At 36.1% G+C, this 21,422-nt stretch overlaps 2 long non-coding RNA genes across 6 annotated transcripts in view; one reads left to right on the top strand and one right to left on the bottom strand.

Moving 5' to 3' along the window:
* LOC140639859 (uncharacterized) overlaps positions 1 to 21,422 on the top strand; it is a 415,066-nt gene that overhangs the window by 276,255 nt on the left and 117,389 nt on the right. For all 5 annotated transcript variants that reach the window (XR_012036500.1, XR_012036499.1, XR_012036498.1 and 2 more), the window contains one exon: positions 5,895 to 5,974. This is a non-coding gene — a long non-coding RNA (uncharacterized lncRNA). The remainder of the gene's footprint in view (positions 1 to 5,894; positions 5,975 to 21,422) is intronic.
* LOC140639860 (uncharacterized) lies at positions 5,216 to 21,242 on the bottom strand. The gene is made up of 3 exons (XR_012036503.1): positions 21,029 to 21,242; positions 19,365 to 19,436; positions 5,216 to 5,943 (listed from the first exon to the last, which is right to left on the bottom strand). It is a non-coding gene; the product is annotated as an uncharacterized lncRNA (long non-coding RNA).

The following is a 21,422-nucleotide window of genomic DNA, read 5'->3' as shown; positions in this document are numbered from 1 at the left end:
TTTTTAAATGATTCTTCTTTGAAACTCCTTTCATGTTATTTTCCTGGCTATTTTTCTCTTCATCCATCATTAACTGATCTTATTCTGCTAATCCTCATTTAGCAATGGCTTTGTTGGTGATTCAAGAAGTAACCAGCACCTTCATCAACTCTATGAAATCTAACATATTTTCAAGATTTGCAATTTTATTTTAAAACCAACTTATGCTATATATGTGTTATACATTTATTAAGATATTTATTTTATCATATATTTATTAAAATTTCAGTGGAAGATTGATCAAAATAGACTGTGATGTGATTGATGAGAACAGATGTCAAAGTGACAGGGGAATGGGTATTTTAAATAGGACTAATCTTATAAGTGGCCAGTCCATTGGTGATATTTTTGAGGCATAACTGTGTTTCCCTATGCAATCTCATGACTATAAGAAAGCAGTAGTGAATCTATCAGACCTCAAGGATCTTATATAATTTGATTCTATAGCCTTTTCCTGGAAGCTTCTAGGATATTCTCTTTATATTTAGTCTGTTACAAAATATCATGTGAATATTTTTAGGCACTGGTCCTTTTCATTCACTGTGCTCAGCATCTACATCTTTCAGTTTGAAACCAGGTGTTTTCAATGCTGGGACATTTGCCTCTTTGCTTTTATTTTATCTCACAATGTTATCCATCTACTTGCCATCTTCTAGAGATTTTAATAAATCTTTGTTCTACTGATGGCTCTCTCCCTTCCCTTTTTGGTGCTATTATGAGCTTACTATCTTCTGTATTTCTTTATTGTAATTTTTACAGGGATTTTGGAGGAAGGAAGTTAAACATCTATGTTAATAGTCTGCCAAGTAGAACCAGAAGATTCAGTATCATTTATATTAGATGCAGAGGACTTTATTGAATGGAAATAGCTACATCAATCTATTTTCATCTATCCATCTAGACCAACTCCCTATTACTGGATATTCAGGTTGTTTAAGATTTTTTCAAATGTCCATAATTTTTGGTGTTTCTGACTTTAAAAATCTCATTTTTCTCTGGATGGACATAGAAATTACCGCAAGCAAAATACTGTTTTAACTTGAATAAATTTATGTTCTGTATCAGTTAAATCTTCCATTCTTTTTGAATGTGACAACCATTTGAGGACAAATTAGGAGAGAATGGCTCTTTTGAGGGCCACATAATGAGAAGATTCAGTGTAAAAGGCTTTTGACAGCCAGTCTAGAGAGATATGAATACTCAGAGATAAAGGCCTCAATTTTCCAGCACAATGCAAACTAGACCCAGGGGAGAGAATATGGCAACTGCTGATATTGAGAGGCCCATATGCTAAAAACAACCAAATTTTCCCCAGCACTAGGATTAGGCAGCCATTCTCAAGAATAGTTGGAACAGGAGCAAAGGGAGGCATTTCTGTTAGGGATAGATGAAATTCAAAGTCAGTAAAAGAGGTTTTTGGCTGCCTATTAGGAAAAAGATACATTTTAGGACATGGGTAGATGAAATATTTTGAATATGAGCCCTAAATCAATTATGCTAAACAATCTAAAATTCATTCATTTTTTCAAGTTTTTTTTTTTTATCATTGATTTACATGATAAAAAAAAAGATGAACCTGTGAGTATATGTCATTTTCATGGTAAAGTCATATTGGTGCTAATTACTAATCTAATGAAATCCTTATTAGTGAAGTAACATTCAGAACTCAAAGATTTAAAAAATAAAACCAGGGCCTAAAGAAGGGCTTCTCAATGAGATGTGGGACATTAATCCTCCAAATAGCACCTGTTTTTTAAAGTGCTCCACTATTCCAAATTAATCAGAAGGGTGGATGTAGTGAACTTCAAGTTGTGGCTGAGCTCTTTCTCCCAGGAGATCTTGATGTGTATCCCAGAGCAAGAAGTGGCCAAGATCCCTGTGTGCCATATATGTTTACAGTTCAAATGAGCTATGTAGAGAAACTCTTATTAGAAGGTAAAAATTATCATCACTCTAAATTAATCATTAAAATTATTAAAATTGGGCACCAGGGTGGCTCATTCAGTTAAGCATCTGCCTTTGGCTCAAGTCATGATCCCAGGGTCCTGGGATTGAGTCTCACATCAGGATCCCTGCTCAACAGGGAGTCTGCTTCTCCCTCTACCCTTCCCCTCTGCTCATGATCTCTCTCTCACTCTCTCAAATAAATAAATAACATCTTTAAAATGATTAAAATTAGCACAACTCCATCTTTAATTTTTTCTTCAACTTTGTGGATTTAATGCTTCTCTTGAGCAATAACAGGTAATTTTACTTATCTCTTAAGAAGTAAGAGATACTTTTTGAGTCTTGCTTCTTTTCCTTGGACCAGTGTTAGGCTTCCTGGAGATCTTCTGAGCTGACTCAGGAATTGGAAGATCTCTAAAGCTACTCTAAGTCAGATAAGGTGGAGTAAAAGAATTTTGGGCTAGGAGTCAGAAGCTCTAGGTCTAATTTTGGCTTAGCTGCATTCCACCTCATCTGTAAAAGGGGATTAATAGTGCTAGCTCTTCCTACCTATAAGATTGCGAAGAATTAATAGGACTACAGTGAGTGAAGGCAAGATATTAACATTTTTATATATACTTGGTATTCAGATGAGGAAAATCTATCCACTGATAGATTCTTGGGTATATGTTGACTCAGATTGTCATAACAAAATACCACAGACAGAGTGGCTTGAACAGCAGAAATTTACTTCCTCACAGTTTTGGATGCTAAGAGTCTAAGATCAAGATTTCAGTCAATTCAGTTTCTGGTGAGAGTCCTTTTTCTAGCTTGTAAATGGCAGCCTTTTCATGTCTTTATAGGCCTTTCATTTTCTATAGTTTTCTTTTGAGGACACGAATTCCATCAGATTAGGGCCTCATCTTGTGACCTCATTTAACCGTAATTACTTCCTTACTCCAAATACAGTCCCATTGGGGGTTAGGGCTTCAACATATGAATTTTGGGTGTGGGGTTGGGGGACATGGACATTCAGTCCACAACATTAGGAAAGATTACATTGATCCTGAACCTATGGAGTCCTCAGTTGTGGACTCACATATACCAGTGCCTCAGATGAGGCATTAACAGAGAAAAAAGGACCTCATGTTAAAGATATGCTTTCCAGAACCATTCAATTAGATCTTTTATGGAGACTGTTCTGCTCTCAGATGGAGATGTCCTGCCAAATATTTCATGCAACTTTGGATATCATCAAGATGTTTTGAGAAATACTGGATTCAGGACATCTGCACCAGAGTCTTAGCACTTCATTGTTTTTATTGATTATTCCACTGCAAATTTCTTAAAATAACATCCATATCTAATGTATTTGTGGAATCTAAGCTATAAAGATAGGAAAATAATGCATTTTTAAAATTTAAATCAGAATAAGGCAACCCTATAAAGCACTAGAGAAAAATGTATACTACTTGGAGGTAGTATCACTTACTGCTTAAGGGTTTAGGTTCTGGATTCAGAGAACCCCGGGTTCAAATCATAGCTCTTCCATTATTTATCTCTGTCATTTCAGACAATTTTGAAGTTTTTCTGTACTTCAGATTCTTATGTTTAATATAGATATAATAGTTCTACCTCACTAGTTTTTTCAGAATTATATAAAATAATATAATAGGAGATAAGCACATGGTATGACCCATTAAGTGCTTAATATATAATAGATACAGCTTATTATATTATGTAAAATGTCATTGCATAGATTTTATTACTCTCTCATAAAGAGCTTATACTCTGACACGTTACTGATTTAATTTGAATTTTAGCAAAAAGAAACATGCTTTTAAGAGCCAATTAAAATAATTTCCTTGTCCCTTGTTTCTTCTTTTTTCTCTTCCCTTCCCTCCCCTCCCCTCCCCCTTCCCTGCCCTCCCCTCCCTTCTCCTCCCCTCTCCTCTCCTCCCTTCCTCTCTCCTTCCCTCCCCTTTCTTTCCCTTCCATTTTAACAATATTACCTGGGGTGAGATATGGGGAAACCAGAACACATCAAGAGAGAGAAATCAGGAAGAGTGTCATAGTTTGTTGTACTCACAGTTCTCTGGGGGAGAACAGAGCACACAGCACAAAGCCACTCAGGGGAAGCACCAGATCAGTCAGGAGGCAGGAGGGGAGAGAAGAACTATGGATAAGTGCCTTTATCCTTGGTTCTGGGGAGGGAAAAGGCAAGGCAGGGCAAGCAGGTTTAAGATTGGCTAATTTGAATGATTTCAGTGGGCTCTGGAACTTAGGGGCTGGCCTTGTTATCGATGCGTGGCCCTTGGCCAATCAGAGCAGGTGTATAATGGCCCGGGGTGTGTGTGAGCTGATGTGGGAGGTTGTTGGGGGGTGTGGACTTAAGTAGCTGTTTGAGAAGGGGAAATGACCAGCCTCTCATCAGGGCCTCAAAACTAGGTCAAGACATGTTTGAGGGCAGCCTAGGTGGCTCAGTGGTTTAGCGCCGCCTTCAGCCCAGGGCCTGATCCTAGAGACCTGGGATCGAGTCCCCCGTCAGGCTCCCTGCATGGAGCCTGCTTCTCCCTCTGCCTGTGTCTCTGCCTCTCTCTCTCTCTCTCTTTCTCGTGAATAAATAAATAAAAAAATCTAAAAAAAAAAAAAGATATGTTTGAAGGCCTATTATTTCACTACTTAGAGTCAAATGTTAGCAGGAACTGAGGCTGAGGTTTTTACAAGGTAGAAGAATCTGTCATGTGCACACTGTAAATACTAAGTGCCACAAATGCATCTGGTAGGCCAAGGCGTGAGCAGCCTAATGCCATTATCCCCAATTCTTTTAATATGTGAAAATTTCTGCCTAAAGGGAAAGCAAAAGGATTATTGCTACTTAATATTTGTTTAACATAGCATATTTGGGGAATGTTTCAGAATGTCTTATGAATGAACCTCGAAGTACCTGAAAGTTGTAACTATGCCCATTGTTAACCATTATTGAACATTTTTATTCTCTTTAAACCATTGAATTTGGGTAAACCATAGATTGGCCCATAAATATTGAGTCTCTTAGTTTTTCAAGTCAGAGTCTCTTTACTGACCTGCTAGAATGTATGTCACTGAGTAAAGAGGGCGTTGAGGAAATATGGAGAGACTATTATATGCTGTTTTTCTTTTGTTTCTTTGTTTTGTTTTTTGGGAAGAAAGGAGAACAAAAGGAGACAGATGTGGGGAGTGAAAAGTTTAATATAGTGTATAGATTTGTATTATTTACTGATTACAGCAGAAAACATAAGTTTTCTGGCCTATTATTTAAAAATAGATCTCTGAATGTGTCTCACACATTGCTGTAATGAATAACAACCACATTAGTATTCTAAAGAAAATCCTGGTTATTAGATTTCTGTAGTAAAGAATTGTTTCAAAAGATCTTACTTTACATTTTAAGACTATTTGCAATCTTGACACATTTTTATGTTACTGGCATCAAATTATTTTTAGTTCAACTGGCCACAGTTGGGAATAAACCTAGATTCTATGTTGAATATTTATACTACATCTGATAAAGTAGCCAATGTAAAGATGTGGTCTATGGTTTTTACACACACTGTGGTAAGAAGGAAATTCAAATATTATAAGACCTATCTTACAAGCTTCCTGGTATCAGACAGATATGTCAAGGCTCATTCATATAAAAAAATGTATTTATTAAGGTCACTAAGTAAATACTGTTTCAGTAAGTGAGCAATTTAGATACAAATGTATACATTTAAAAATATACTTACCTACCAAATTAAAACATAGAATGAGCTGCAGGAGTAGTTGTTAATAGTATATATGGTTTGTGTATTCATAGAGAACATTTTATTCATAAGGTATGAAACACTGAAAGGATCATGGAATACAAAATCATACTAACCAAAGTCCTTCCCTGGCTGTTACAGATCATGGTACCCTGGGAAGATCAGCCTCACTGGGATTCAAGTTCCTCAGCTAAAAAAGAGGGGGAGACATTAAATAATCTGTAAGGTTTCTTCTATTACAAATTGCCATGATTTCTTCTTTACAACTTATTTCTCATTTAGGAAGAAAATGGGTAAAACGCAAGGTATAAAATATGAATTGCATCGTATAGTAGGAAATCATGAACTTTGTCTTGGCATGTTTTTTTCTTTTCAGCTAACATTGTTGAAATTCAGTTAATACTCAATAAACTGTACATATTTAAAGTGTACAATTGGAAAAGTTTTGACAATTGGATCCATCTGGGAAGGCATCACCCCAGGTGTTCTTAGGGATTTGGTATAACCCCTCCCTTTTCCCCCTCCTTGTCCTTTTCTTGCCCTGTGTCCAGGCAACCATTGATCTACTTTGTATTCTTAGAGTTTAGTTAGCATTTTATAGAATTTTATATAAATGGGATCATATCATATGTGTTCTTTTTATTTTTGGTCTGGCTTCTGGTACTTAGCGTAATTATTTGAGAATCATTTGTTTTCTTGCATGTATCAATAGTGTGACCCTTTATATTGTTGAATACCATTCCATTGTAAGAATGTCACAGTTCATCTATTCGCTGGTTGGTTCACATTTGCATTGTTTCCAGTTTGTATCTATAACAAATAGAGCTTCTCTGAAGATTCCTGTATGTCCCTGTATGGTCATATGCTTTCTTTTGGGTAAATATCTAGAAGGGAATGGCTAGATCTTATGGCAGATGTCTAATTTTTAAGAAACCACAAAAGTATTTCCTGAAGTGATTGTACCATTTTCTATTCCCGGCAGTGGTATATGAGAGTTCCAGTTGTTCTACACCATCACCAGCCTTCTATGGTCATTTAACTACATTTTAGCCACCCTAGTGGGTGAAAGTATTTAGAATACTAATATTGTGTTTATTTTTCTTTTTTAAGATTTTATTTATTTTAGAGAGTGAGAGAGGGCACAAGTGAGAGTAGGGAGGAGGAGAAGGAGATGGAAAGAGAGAAAGAATCTGAAGCAGACTCCACACTGAGTGCAGAGAGAGCCCCATGTGGGGCTTGATCTCACCAACATGAGATCACAACTTGAGCAGAAACCAAGAGTCCTATGCTTAACCAGCAGAGCCACCCAGGCACCCCTCCCCCTGTGGTTTAGTTTGCATTTTCCTAATGACTAGTGATACTGAGCATTTTTTCATATGCTTATTTGGCCTCTGTAGGCCTCTGTAGGGTCCAGATTTTTTTCCTTCCATTTTTAAGAGGATTGTTTGTTTTCTCACTATTAAGTTTTGAGAATCTATAATTCTTTATATATTGTAGCTATTCTTACTTTTAAGGCTTATTAGATGAGACCAGAGCAATGCTCAGTCTCGGGCTAATTATCCTCCAATATTGAGGTAAGACTCTTCTGTATTCTCTACCCAGGGCCCTGTGAATCATGACAATTTCCTCTGGTTTGTGGGAACAGGGCTATTCTTGTACCCATGTAAAACCCAGGGACTATTACCTGTAATTCTTTTGAATAGTTCTTTGTTTGTCCTTGGGTAATTTCCATAAGAACACATGCTGATCAACAATCAGTTGAAAACTTGAGACTCTCTGGAGCCCCTGGAGTCCTCTCTTATGCAGTTTTCTCCTTTCTGAAACTCTGGAGAATTCTAGCTGCTTTGATCTCAAATCAGGGAATGTGTTGAGCACTTCTTGGTTTCTCCCAACTGAAAGTGTGGTTGGAAACTCAATACAATAAACTGGGGCAATTTTTTTTTTAATTTATTTTTTATTGGTGTTCAATCTACCAACATACAGAATAACACCCAGTGCCCGTCACCCATTCACTCCCACCCCCCGCCCTCCTCCCCTTCCACCACCCCTAGTTCATTTCCCAGAGTTAGCAGTCTTTACGTTCTGTCTCCCTTTCTGATATTTCCCACACATTTCTTCTCCCTTCCCTTATATTCCCTTTCACTATTATTTATATTCCCCCAATGAATGAGAACATATAATGTTTGTCCTTCTCCGACTGACTTACTTCACTCAGCATAATACCCTCCAGTTCCATCCACGTTGAAGCAAATGGTGGGTATTTGTCATTTCTAATAGCTGAGTAATATTCCATTGTATACATAAACCACATCTTCTTTATCCATTCATCTTTCGTTGGACACCGAGGCTCCTTCCACAGTTTGGCTATCGTGGCCATTGCTGCTATAAACATCGGGGTGCAGGTGTCCCGGCGTTTCATTGCATTTGTATCTTTGGGGTAAATCCCCAACAGTGCAATTGCTGGGTCGTAGGGCAGGTATATTTTTAACTGTTTGAGGAACCTCCACACAGTTTTCCAGAGTGGCTGCACCAGTTCACATTCCCACCAACAGTGTAAGAGGGTTCCCTTTTCTCCGCATCCTCTCCAACATTTGTTGTTTCCTGCCTTGTTAATTTTCCCCATTCTCACTGGTGTGAGGTGGTATCTCATTGTAGTTTTGATTTGTATTTCCCTGATGGCAAGTGATGCAGAGCATTTTCTCATATGCATGTTGGCCATGTCTATGTCTTCCTCTGTGAGATTTCTGTTCATGTCTTTTGCCCATTTCATGATTGGATTGTTTGTTTCTTTGGTGTTGAGTTTAATAAGTTCTTTATAGATCTTGGAAACTAGCCCTTTATCTGATATGTCATTTGCAAATATCTTCTCCCATTCTGTAGGTTGTCTTTGAGTTTTGTTGACTGTATCCTTTGCTGTGCAAAAGCTTCTTATCTTGATGAAGTCCCAATAGTTCATTTTTGCTTTTGTTTCTTTTGTCTTCGTGGATGTATCTTGCAAGAAGTTACTATGGCCGAGTTCAAAAAAAACTGGGGCAATTTTTGAGCTTGTCTTGTTTGCTTCTGTAGAGATCACTGTCATTTGTTATTTGATATCTAGTGTCTTGAAAATGGCTTTTACATGTTTATTTCCTCTATCCTTTTTTGTTGCTTCAGGTGAAAGGTAAATTTGGTCCCTTTTACTCCATTTTGGCCATAACTGGAATGGTTTTGAATTTTTTTCTTTAGGGTTTGGATAAAGTCCTAATGAGAGCCACTGGCCATTTGGGCATTGTATCTGCTTGCTCATAATCTCACTGTTATTAACATTTTGGTTTATATTTGTCTAGTTCTCTTTTGCTCTTTTTCTTAAACAGCTTTATTGAAATATAATACGTCCATCACAATTTATTCATTTAAATTATACAAGTCAGTGTTTTTTATATAATCATAGCTATGTGCAACAATTACCACAGTCAATTTTAGAATATTTTTAACACTGTAATAAGAGCTTCAGATCCTTTATCAATCACTCCCATCATTCCCCTCCCTCCCCTACCCCAGTTCTAAGCAACCACTAATCCACTTTCTCTCTTTCTGTAGATTTGTCTATTCTATACACTTTATATAAATGGAATCATATACTATTTGGTCTTTTGTGGTTGACTTCTTTCACTTAGCATAATTCTTTTAAGCTTCATCTATGCTGTAGCATATATCAGTACTTCATTCTTTTTTATGGCCAAGTAATATTCCATTGTATGGATATATCAAAATTTTTTATTCTAGTCATCTGTTGTTGATAACTGGGGTTTTGTTACTACCTTTTGACTATTGTGAGTACAGCTGCTGTAAACATTACACACTTGTATTTGAGTACCTACTTTTAATTATTTGTATATTTCTAAGACTGAAATTGCTGTGCTGTATGGTAATTCTATGTTTAACTTTTTGAGGAACTGTCAAATTGATTTCCACAGTGGCTGAATTACTTTATATCACCAGCAGTGTACAAGTATTCTAATTTCTTCACATTCTTGTAAGCACTTTGTTATTTTTCATGTTTAAAAAATATATAGCCATCCAGGGTACCTGGTTGGCTCAGTCAGTTGATCATCCAACTCTTGGTTTTGGCCCATGTCATGATCTCAGGGTTGTGGGGTCCAGACCTACATTGGGCTCCATGATCAGTGTGGAGTCTGATGGCGATTCTCTCCCTCCCTCCCTCCCTCCCTCCCTCCACCCCTCTTTTTCTCAAATGAATAAGTAAATATACAAATAAAATCTTTAAAAAATGTATATAGCCATCCTACTAGGTATGAAGTGGTATCTCATTGTGGTTTTGATTAGCTTTTCCCTAATTACTAATGATGTTAAACATCTTTTCATGTAATTGGTGGTTATTTGTATGTCTTCTTTGAAAAAATGTCTATTCAAGTGCTTTGCCCATTTTAACATCAGGCTGTTTGTTGTTGAGTTTTAAGAGTTCTTTATATATTCTGGATACTAAATTTTTGTCAGATATATGACTAACAAAATTTTTCTCCCTTTCTGCAGATTGTCTTTTTACTTTTGTTAACAGTATCCTTTGATGTACAAAAGGTTTTAAAATTTGATGAAATTCAACTTGTCTTTTTTTATTACTTGTGCTTTTGGTGTCATATCTAAGAAAATGCTGCCAAATTTAAGGCCATAAGGATTCACCCTATGTTTTCTTCTTATAATTTTATAGCTTGAGCTCTTTCACTTAGATGTTTGATCTATCTTGATTCAATATTTGAAACTGCTGTGAGGAAAGGTCCAACTTTATTCTTTTGCATCCAGTTGTTCTCAGCAATTCTTTGAAAATTCCACTCTTTCACCATTGAATAATCTTGGTACCCTTGTTGAAAATTAGTTGACCATAGACATATGGATTTATATTTGGACTCTAAATTCCATTTCACTTGTCTATATTTTTATCTGTATGCTAGTACCATACCATACTAAGTTTTGAAATTAAGAAGTGTGAGTTCTCTTACTTTGTTTTTCTTTCTCAAGATTGTTTTGGCTATTCTGAATTCCTTAAAATCCCATTTAATATTGGAATCAAATTGTCAATTTCTACAAAGCAGTCAGCTGAAACTTTATGGGGCACTGCTTTAAATCCGTAGGTCAATTTGAGGAATATTGCCATCTTAAAATATTAAGTCTTTTAATTCATGAGCATGGGGATGATTTTGTATTCATTTAAATTTTCTTTGATTTCTTTCAATAATATTTTATAGTTTTTAGCATATAAGTTTTATATTTTTACTAAATTCATTCCTAAGTATTTTATTCTTTTTTGGTGTTGTTATAAATAGAGATTTAAAAATTAATTTTCAGATTGCTCATTACAAATGTGTAGAAATAGAAACAGTATTTGTTTATGTATTTTATATCTTTCAAACTTGTGGAATTTCTGGTGAATTCCTTTTGTAAAAAATATTTTATTTATTTATTAATGAGAGACACAGAGAGAGGTAGAGACATAGGCAGAGGGAGAAGCAGACTCCCTGTGGTGAGCCCGATGTGGGACTGAATCCCAGGACCCCGGGATCATGACTTGAGCCCAAGGCAGACTCTCAATAGCTGAACCACCCAGGCGCCCCTCTTCTGGTGAATTCCTTAGGATTTTCTATATACAAGTCCATGTTACTTGTGATAGAGATAGTTTTACTTCTTTTTCAATTTGAGTATTTGTTTATTTATTTATACCTAATTGCCCTATCTAGATATTGAATAGAAGTGGTGATAGCAGACATTCTTATTCTTTTTTTAAGATTTCATTTTTAAGTAATTTTTATACCCAGCGTGGGACTTGAACTTACAACCCTAAAATCAAGAGTTGTGCATACTCTATTGACTGACCAGCCAGGTGCCTCTCTTATCTTGTTATTTTATTTTATTATTTTATTTTATTTTATTTTATTTTATTATTTTATTCATTCATTCATGAGAGAGAGAGAGAGAGAGAGAGAGGCAGAGACACAGGCAGAGGGATAAGCAGGCTCCATTCAGGGAGCCCTACCTGGAACTCAATCGGAGGTCCCTAGGATCAGGCTCTGGGCTGAAGGTGGCGCTAAACCGCTGAGCCACCTGGGCTACCTCTTATCTTGTTCTTGATCTTAGAAGGAAAGCGTCCAATTTCTCACCATTAATAATTAATTATGTAGCTGTAGTTTGTTTGTTTGTTTGTTTTTTGTAGATGCCCTTTATCAGGTTGTGGAAGTTCTCTTCTATTCTTAGTTTGTTGAATGTTTCTATTATGAAATGGTGTTGAATTTAATCAAATTCTTTCTACTTTTATTCAGATGAAGTGTTTTTTGTTTTATATTATATTGATAGAATGTGTCACATTAATTGATTTTCAGATGATGTATTTGTCTGGTTTTGATACCAGGATAATACTGGTCTTATAAAATGAGTTGAATATTGGTCACTCTTAAATTTTGGGAGAATTTGTGAAGAATTAGTATGCATGCTTCTTTAAATGTTTAATAGAATTCCACAGCCATCTACACCTGGCTTTTATTTGTAGGTAACTTTTTAATTACTCATCAATCTCTTTATTTGTTATAGGTTTATTTGTATCTATTTTTCTTGAATCAGTTTCAACTGTTTGTATCTTTCTAGGAATTTGTCAATTTTATCCACGTTAACTAATTTGTTGGCATACGACTGTCCATGGTATTCCTTTATACTCCTTTTCATTTCTTTAAAGTTGATAGTAATGTCTACTTTCATTTCTAATAATTTGAGTCTTTTCTATGTTGGGCAGTTTAGCTAACATTTTCTAAAATTTGTTACCTCTCTTTTTCAAATAAAAATAATTTAACCTGTATTTCCTTGTGTTCCTGTGTGTGCGTGTGTGTGTGTGTGTGTGTGTGTGTTAACATTAAACTTTTTAATCCAACTGGAATTCATTTCACTATATAAGGGATCTTACTTTTAATTTTAAAATAATTAACCAATCATTCCAGTACCACTTGCTGAATAATTTATCTATCTCCAAAGATTTGAAATGTTCCTTAATTATACACTGTATTTTTACATATACTATAGATTATTTCTAGGCTTTCTCTTCTTTTGTGTAATCATATCTACCAATTCTTATGATGGATATCATACTGCTTTTATTTCTTACTATTTTATCATTTATAAAATAATAAGAAAAAAACTTATTATTAACTAGAAAAAAAACTACCCTCTCACTATTTCTTAAATTTTAGCTATTTCTATCAACTTATATTCCAGCTGATCATTAGAACAACTTTATCACATCACCTCTGTTCCCTTTGTACCGCCTTCCCCAAGGAATGTTTGAGTTTTTTCAAATGCTGGGCCAAGTTTATTTGATCTGAAATCAATTCATATAATATTCTGAGAAAGATAGACATTATAAAATATTGAATGTACACATCATAGGTGCTCTCCTACTCTTTGACCTATTTTTAGTGTTGCTGACCACTAGACTCCTGAGCTTCTTCAAATGTAACTATGCAATTATTCTTGACTCTTTCCTTATGGTAGTATATCTCAGGTCTTCTTTTTCTTCTCCCTTTCTTTTTCCACTAGGACTTTCTTAACAATCCTTTATCAATCTTTCTCCTCCATACTGCTTCATAGTTAGAAAAATTATCTTTGTCTATTTTTTTCTTAGAAGTCACGGGGACTACCAATTGCTTAATTCAATCAAATAGGCCTTTACTCTGAATTTAAAAATGTCTAATTGTCATCTAGAATCTCACTCCCACCCTAAAGCCCACATTCTGTTCTCAGACCCTCAACTCAAAATTTGTATTCCTCTCCTACTACTTCTTGTTTTGTAATTTCTACTTTAGCAAAACAAAGCTATTCATATTTCTTTACTTTGGCAAAGTAAAATTCATTGCCATATATAATTCACCAACATTTACCTACAGACGATCGTATAGATACACTGTTTTTTTTTTTTTTTTAATTTTTTTTATTTATTTATGATAGTCACACAGAGAGAGAGAGAGGCAGAGACATAGGCAGAGGGAGAAGCAGGCTCCATGCACCGGGAGACTGACGTGGGATTCGATCCTGGGTCTCCAGGATCGCGCCCTGGGCCAAAGGCAGGCGCTAAACCACTGCGCCACCCAGGGATCCCTAGATACACTGTTTTATGGTATTTATTCCTTACCATCTTCCATAAAAATGTATATCCTCTCCTCCTTTCAGCCCCTGCTCAATACAAACTTGAGACAAGAAGTGTGTCTATTTTAATGCTACTCCAGTCATTCCAGCAGCTTTTCTTGATGGTATTATTTAGTTATAATTGATTATACAGAGATGCCTTATTCAAGAAAGTACAGTGTACAAGCCTGTATAATATATATGATTATGATTAGTTTTATAAATTTGATTCACCATTGATTCATTTAAATGTTAGATTATATTTTTTGGAAGCTATAAAAATTTAAACTGGGAGTTATTGTTTCCAGCAGTGTGAAAGCTCTATGAACTTATAAATCAATAATTACAAATAAATAAAATGAATTGCTTCAAACACATGAAAGAATATAAAGCTTAGTATAACTTAAAACATATAAAATTTATTATTTAATGCTTCTTTTTTTTTTTTTTTAAAGATTTATTTATTCACGATAGACATAGAGAGAGAGAGAGAGGCAGAGACGCAGGAGGAGGGATAAGCAGGCCCATGCCGGGAGCCTGACGTGGGACTCGATCCCGGGACTCCAGGATCGCGCCCTGGGCCAAAGGCAGACACGAAACCGCTGAGCCACCCAGGGATCCCCTCTAATGCTTCTTTGTAAAGCTATTCCTGGGTATTCATATTTGTTAAATACTTACTGTGGACATAGTTTTTAAAAATCTCTCTGTAAGTTCAGTCCATGAGGGATAATGAATTCAAACCATTGTGCAATTAGAGGATTTCCTGACCTAAACTCACCCACCTTGGGCATTAACATAATGAATGCAGAGGACAAATATGAAGAGAGAGACCTTTTTCATCTTTTGGAAACTGGAGACTTCTAGTAGAGGACGGTTATATTGAGTCTTGCAGGAGAAATAGAAGTTAGCTAGATAGTGGGGTGGGAGGGGTGATCATTCCAAAAATAGCAATGGATGTATGTGCAGAGACCTGCGAGACTGTGACAAATATGAGAAATTGCTAATATTCCATACTAATGGAACAAAGGATGAATATGTGATCATGGGGAGATAAGACCAGAAAGCTAAACTGAGGCTAAGTCATGAAGAGCTTTGTAAATTATACCAAAGAGTTTGGCCTTTCTTCTACAGGCAATGGGAACTTGCTTACAGAAAGAAATACTTCTATCAGTATATTATGAAGTTCCTGTTAATGTATTATGAAGTTCCTATCAATATATTATGAAGGAAAAAAAAACCCTCAAATACTTCTTATCTAATGTGCAAGGCAACCTTAAAAAAAAACAACAAAAGAAGAAGAATAAAAAGAAGGAGCCCTGGCCTCCTCTTACAAAAAGAGTATCAGCAAATCAGGTTCACAACTAACTTCAGATTTCTGTTTCTTAGATTTTGTTTGTTGTAAAGTGCTTTTATCTTGTTTTCAAAGATCCAAAGTATAGAATTGTTTACTTATTTCTAGCAGCTATATTTTTCCCTTCACAGATTGTCCCTGTCTTTGAATGTGCCTTTTGAAATGGTATTTTCCAATTTGATTTTCAGGAGTAAGGCCTCGAGCATGAAAAACATGAATTTTTTTTCTTAGAAGCAAGTGAGCTTTCCTTCTTTCCTGATGTACACAGATGGTTTCAGGATGTATCAATGCTGAGAGCCATTTACAGTCAAAAGATTTTTTGATCTTTGGCAAGCCCTAGAGGGAAGAGGAGATTAATGTTACATGTCCTTCCCAACATCAGACTGGAGGAAAGGTTGGTAACTGCGATGAATGTTTTAGTCTTAAGAGAAACTTGCACCTTTGGCAATATCTGCGCAGGTGGCAGTGATGCCTGAGAAAGCATGTGGGGCTTCTAGGAGGGGCTGGGAGGAGGCACACTGCTTGCACTGTGATGTAGTGGGAAAGGAAGGTTAAGTGGTCTCCAATTTTTAAAATCTATGTAATTTTTAAAAGTCACTTTTATATAATTGTGGAGTTATTTCCTGAGGGATTTTTGTTGTTGGTGGTGGTGGTTTGTTTTGGGTACAAAGTCAAGAAGACCAAAATGATGAAGTTATGAGGAAGTGGCTCCAACCACTGGGGAATGAGGGATAGAGAATTCAGCTCCCAGAGTTCACTGCTGAGCTCTTAATCAGAATATGAAAGTTGCACTTCACATCAAACCACTGGATGGTCATTTCCTCAGAAGGTCTGGATGGTTTTCACTCTGACACCACATTGTGACTTGGGAAGAAAGGTGACAAAGAAGGGAATAGAAGGAAGTGAACCTAATGTTCAAAGGGTGATTTTGTGTTTCCAACAGGTGTAGATTGGAATAGGCATAGGTGATGAATAAATGAATGAGTTAGCTAGTTCAGAAGAAGAAATGTACACTTTGAAAAGTGGGCTATGCCTTTTGATTTTTTCCCTTTTGATTGTTTTCTTTCAATTTTTTACACAAAGCCCTTTTCAAAACAGCAGTTTAATATGTCCCAAAGAAGATAAGGGAAAGAGATTTTGTTTGGATTGAAATCTGGGATAGAATTTAAAAAGGGGAATGGTGTATTCTTGGGATTCTGGCAAGGTGAAGGTTATGGCAGTGAGAAATATCTCAGGACGTAGTGAAGTTTCACAAGTGAGTAAGGGTCATTTGTACGGTCATGGTTCCCAAACAGAGATTCTCCTGAGAGCTCTTCTCTGCTCAAAATTGGAAGGAATTTGCATTACGATGAGAGGCTATTTTCTTGGAAAAGCCTCTTAGACCTTAAGTAGCTTGCAAGAGACTCTTTTGACAAGGTTCATGAAAATGGTGTCAGGAAAAGGAAATTACTTGCTTTAATAACTCTGACATTATTGGTGTTAAGTGTTTTGCATTCTGTTTGGTGATTTGCATACAGATGGGGCTATGTGGACTCAGAACGGTGTTCCTTTGTGTTTCTTCCCATTTCTAGCACTATAAAAAAATGAGTCAGAGATGCACATCAAGTTGTCCTAAAAGAGCCAGTGATTTTAATTAGTTTTGAGAGAGAAGTTAACCTAAATACAGCATTGGGATTAGAATTGGAAGAATTTTCTACTTAACTGTTTTTATTTTGGCCTATCACCTACAAAACTATCACACTGCCATGGGATTTTAAAGCTGATGGGGCTTAGAAATCATATAGACCAGTAGGTCAGTACTTCTGGTCTCCTGGCTTCAGGTCAGCTTTTTCCAGCATATTGTGCTTACTCTCTTTGCAAACTGTAAAATACAATGTTGTCAGTTAAGTTTAGGGAATTTAATGACGAAAGAGACACATCCTTGCCAATTTAGATTTTGTTTTTACTACAGATGTGGTAGTCAATTTATGTATTGTTACCCGAATGTAGAAGTTGCACTGGGCATCTCTGAACCTCCCCTCCTAGACTTGAGAATCCTTCAATCTTTGAAGCCTTTTAGGAACATCTCTTGATATTTCAAAGATACAGATACAGAATCATACCACTGTTAATGTTTTTGGCCTCAAATTCCTATCTTTAAAATGGAGTATTAAAATTGTTCTTTTGTCTTATAAGAGTCCAAGCTTTTTGTTCATCATTCCACCTGTCTAGAATATTCTGCTTCTTTTTTTTTCACCTTTCTTTCCTTGAAAAACTCAGTTCAAATTCTCATTCCTTTAGGTTTAATGATCTCTTCAGCTTCCTTCATATTACTATTCAATTGTTTTGGTAAGTAGTGTCACTATATGGGATTTTTTTTTTTACACTGTGGTTATTTATTGTTATGTACTTATATATTTTGACAGCTTATATAAACTCCAGATTGCTTTTAGAGAGTGAAAACCATGACCTTTCCAAATTTACATTCAGCAGAATGCATCTCAGAGTGTTTACTATATATTATATATTTAGCAAATAATTGTAATTTTGATTTTACATTATTTGTAGTTTTCTGTTTTTAACAAAACCATTTTTTACAAAAGCTTAGCAAATGGAGGTGTACCTGAAAACATTTATTTTTAAAGTGCAGCATATTAGTTATTTTCTTAACTTTTATTTCTTAGTGTGAAAAAAATGCAGTGTCCCAGCCCAGCATCACAAAAGAAAAGTATAGAAGAGAGAGTTTGAAACAGAGAGATGGGGACACCTGGGTGGCTCAGTGGTTGAGCATCTGCATTTGGCTCAGGGCATGATCCTGGAGTCCTGGGATTGAGTCCCACATTGGGCTCCCTGCATGGAGCCTGCTCCTCCCTCGGCCTGTCTCTGCCTCTCTCTGTGTCTCTCATGAATAAATAAATAAATAAAATCTTTTTAAAAATTAAAAAAAAAAAAGAAACCGAGACAAAAAATAGTAAGTGATACAGTTAATTGTTGGAGCTTCTAATTTCTTTTTAAGAAGAAAAATAAGATTAATAGAAAATATATTTTGAAAACATAATTTCCCAATAATATTTTTTCAGCCAATGGATTAATTTGATAAATAAGTGATTATTCTTTTAAAGATTTATGTGTTAGGCCCTATGCTGTGGATTCAGTACCCTATAAGACAGAAAGGGCCCCTGTTCTCAAAAGAATACATTTTACTAGGAAGGCATTTTAGCTAATGTGTATCATGATATGCAACTGAAACTCTTATCACCTATACTATTCATATGTGTGCATTGTGATTAAAAAAATATTATAAAGTTAAATGCAAAATAACTTGGAAACAAAAGCTGATAAAATACTGTAACTACTGTCTTGATTTCAACTGTGTGATGATCAGTGAGGTTTCATTGTTTTTACTGATTTTAATAAGTGGCATAAATGTATACACATGTATAACTTAATAGTAAAAATATTAACAGTACAGCAGATGGATGCTCTGTAGGGCACACCTAGTTATGTGACCTTTCTGGTAATTGTCTGGTCCACATACCACTTAAGTTCTTGTAAAGATTCTTTAGTGAAGAACCAAAAACAGACTTGGAAATAAGGTGCTCACATTTCACAGTCCCTTCATAAAGAAGCTGGAGACTTAACACAACAGTGTTATTCCTGTGGCCAATTCCTCTGTGAGGAAGATTAGTTTGACTGAGGAATTTGTGGGTGCAGAAGGTTTTTAGACTTTGTTTATAAATAAGTGGCTTCCTAGGATTTGGCTTGAATTTACAGTGTATGTTTATCTGAAGCCCCCGAAGACAGATGTATATGAACACTTATCTATCATCTTGTAATCAAGGGGGAAATGAGCTACAGATTTCCTGATTTCTTTGCCAGAGGCAACGACTTTTCTCCAGTAACATAAACACAGATGCAGGGAAGTGTTCCATTTAAACCTCTTCCAAAGTTCATGGGTATTTTCCCTTGGTATGACTAGTTCTGGTGCTCAGTTTAGGTTTAAAATAAGTTATTTTTCAAATACCTATTTTGATACAGTGGACTTGTTTAAGAGTAAAGTCATCATGGGTAATAAACAATGGACTTGAACCTCCACCTACAATAAACTATAATATTATTACCTTAAAATGATAAGGCACTGTGATATTCAAAGCACCTTTTCATGCAATGTCTTTCTTGTTACTCAGATAATCCTATAAGATAGAAAGGGCAGCCATTATCACCATCACTTTACAGATGAAAAAACTGAGTCCTCTACAGTTTAAGTGATTGCCTAAGGACATAAACTGATAAATGGTGGATTTAAAACTAGGGCACTGAGATAACTCTTAAATACAAGTTAGGATTTTGCATTTCAGCATTTTGCAATGGTATTCTAATAAAAAAATATAAGAAAAACTGAACACGTTCTTGCTTCAAGATAGGATGGAATCAAAGAAAGAACAATGAACCAGAGACCTGGATCCAGTTCCAGTTTTGCCAACTGACTCAGTGATTATGGACAACCTGCTATTCTTTCAGGGTCTGATTTTATCACCTATACAAAGAAAGCATTGAATTAAATTATCTGTAGTGTCTCTTTCAGACCTAACATTGTATGAAATAGTTGGTGTTCAACTATCTAAGTTCTAGATTTTTCTAAGCTATTTATTCCCTTTTACCTTCCCATATCTGTGCATTCCTCCTGCCCCCATCCACATCTGACTAACTGAGGAGATAATCTCAGACATGTAAACTGTGCAGACCTCAAAATCCCAACTGCCAAAATATCTCCATGAGCTTGCCCCCATGCTCTTGCCTTATCACTTTATCTAATGTTGCCTGAAATTCCCAGAATAGAGCCTCTTTTTGAGGGACCATGAGAAAGTTTGCAGATTTGCTAGGGCTGCAATAACAAAATATCACAGACTAGATAGCTTAAATATCAGAAATTTGCTTCTTCACAGTTCTAGAGGCTAGGAGTCAAGATCAAGGTGTTAGTAGGTTTAGTTCCTTTTAAAGCCACTCTCCTAGCTTTGCAGATGGCTTTCTTACTGTGTCCTCATATGTTCACCCCTGGGTGTGTGTGTCTCCTGTTTTTTAATTTCTTTTTCTAAAGACATTAGTCATATTTGGATTATGTCTCACCCTAAATTGCTTCACTTAAACTTAATTACCTCTTCAAAGACACTGTGTCCAAGTGCAGTCACACTCTGAGGTACCAGGGGTAAGTTCTTTAACATATGAATTTGGAGGGAGACATAATACAGCCTAAAACATACTTGCCCTAGAAAGATTTCTTTAAAACATTCTCTAGGAGTTAGGGAATAAAGCCATAACATAGATCACTAAAGTGGAGATGGATGCAGCTGGAGGAAAGGGTATAAAATCTGGAAGGGATAATTGCTGATGAAGTGGATTGATTGGGGCACCCAGAAGACATTCTTTGCTGAAAGTAGGCTGTACTCACTGCTGTCTTTATAGAAGTGTGGAGGCTGAGAAAATTAAGGCCATTCCACTTTAAGTTCAGCTTTATCACAAGTACAGCCATTCCAGGCCCCTGTGAATAAGAGCTGAACTTTACCTTACTTCAGTTACAGGAAGAAAACAGTTTACAGCTTAACGTCCTAGAAAGCCCCATATTAGAATAAAAACAGAGCCCAAGGGCAGGAAGCACCTATTAGAATGAGAACAGAGCTCAATGCCCTTGAAGGCCCCATATCAAAATGTAAACAGAACTTGAGGAATTCCTCCACCCCTTCTGGAGGTCCCCTAGACTAGTCCTTAAAACTAAGCTGAAACCCACCTTGGGGTCCAAGTCCCTGCTCCGCATTGTCGGGTACACTTGGACCCAAGCTCGAGCTTGTAAATAAACCCTCGTGTGTTTGCATCGGTGTCGGCTCCTTGGCGGTTTCTCAGATTCGCAATCTTGGGCACAACAGAAGTAATGACTTGGATGAAAGGAAATGAATTTAACTTATAATGTCTCTTACAATAATTACTCTTCTGTGTCAATGCTTTGGAGAGGCCCTATCAGAAAAAAAAAACCCAAACAATATTCTGTGTTTTCAGCCTCAGAATTTGCTGTTTTCTCATATCCAAAAGACACATACTATAACCATGCTTTAGTTCAAGACTACAAGCAACTTTTCAGCTAAAGATTTCTCTCTGGTAATAGAGACAGTCTACTAAACACTACT

The sequence above is a fragment of the Canis lupus genome, chromosome 9 (genome assembly GCF_048164855.1).
Source record: "Canis lupus baileyi chromosome 9, mCanLup2.hap1, whole genome shotgun sequence".
NCBI classification, from domain to species: Eukaryota; Metazoa; Chordata; class Mammalia; order Carnivora; family Canidae; genus Canis; species Canis lupus.
Note: the sequence above shows the minus strand (reverse complement) of the source record. Positions and strands in the feature narration are given on the sequence as shown.